We start from the raw sequence: 891 nt of genomic DNA on the forward strand, positions 1-891 counted from the left end.
AATTGATTAGGAATTTTGAAAATAATATTAAATATTTAAACAACAATAAAATAGAATGTCGTAATCGATTCGTCTCTACTCTTAAACAAATGAAAATTTCTAAAGTTACTAAATTTATATACAATNAAGAAATCATCCAAGCTCAAAAACTCACTCATCATTTTATAAAAAATCATCCTTCTATTGNATTTACAAGAGCTGACAAGGGTAACGCGGTTGTTGCTATAGATAGAGACTCGTACACGAATCTAATGGAGGATATGCTTTCTGATACCAACACGTATGCTCACGTTAAAAAGAACTCAGTGAACTCTATGTTGAGTTCGCTCAAAGAGATGTTAAAGAAATGGAAGTNTCGCGATTACATCACGGAACTTACTTACAAAAATTTAAATACGTCTTTTACTATTCTTCCTAAAGCCTATGGAGTCCCAAAGATCCATAAACCCGGCAACCCTCTCAGGATTATCTCCTCAAACAATAGTCCTTTACATAATCTTGCAATATTTTTACATAGAATAATTTCTAAAAATCTTGAACCTTCGTCCAGTTTTGTTTGTAATAGCTTCCACCTTGCTAGTTTAATCTCTAATGTAACTTTTGATGAAACGTTTGAGCTAATTTCACTCGATGTTGCATCTCTTTTCACTAACATTCCCATTGAACTTGTAATTAGTTTGGAAATGGAGATGACATTTGTTAACACATAATACAAGATTACCTAAAGAAGAATTTTTTCTAGCAATCAATCTCGTTTTTAACTCCACTTTTTTTCTTTTTAATAATAAATATTACAAAAAGATTTTGGTGCACCTATGGGCTCTCCTCTCTCTCCGATTCTAGCTGACATTGTCATGCAGGATCTTGAATCATCTATCCTTGATTCTCTTT

The sequence above is a fragment of the Pseudomyrmex gracilis genome, unplaced genomic scaffold (assembly GCF_002006095.1).
Source record: "Pseudomyrmex gracilis isolate BER0280 unplaced genomic scaffold, ASM200609v1 scaffold_834, whole genome shotgun sequence".
Taxonomy (NCBI): domain Eukaryota; kingdom Metazoa; phylum Arthropoda; class Insecta; order Hymenoptera; family Formicidae; genus Pseudomyrmex; species Pseudomyrmex gracilis.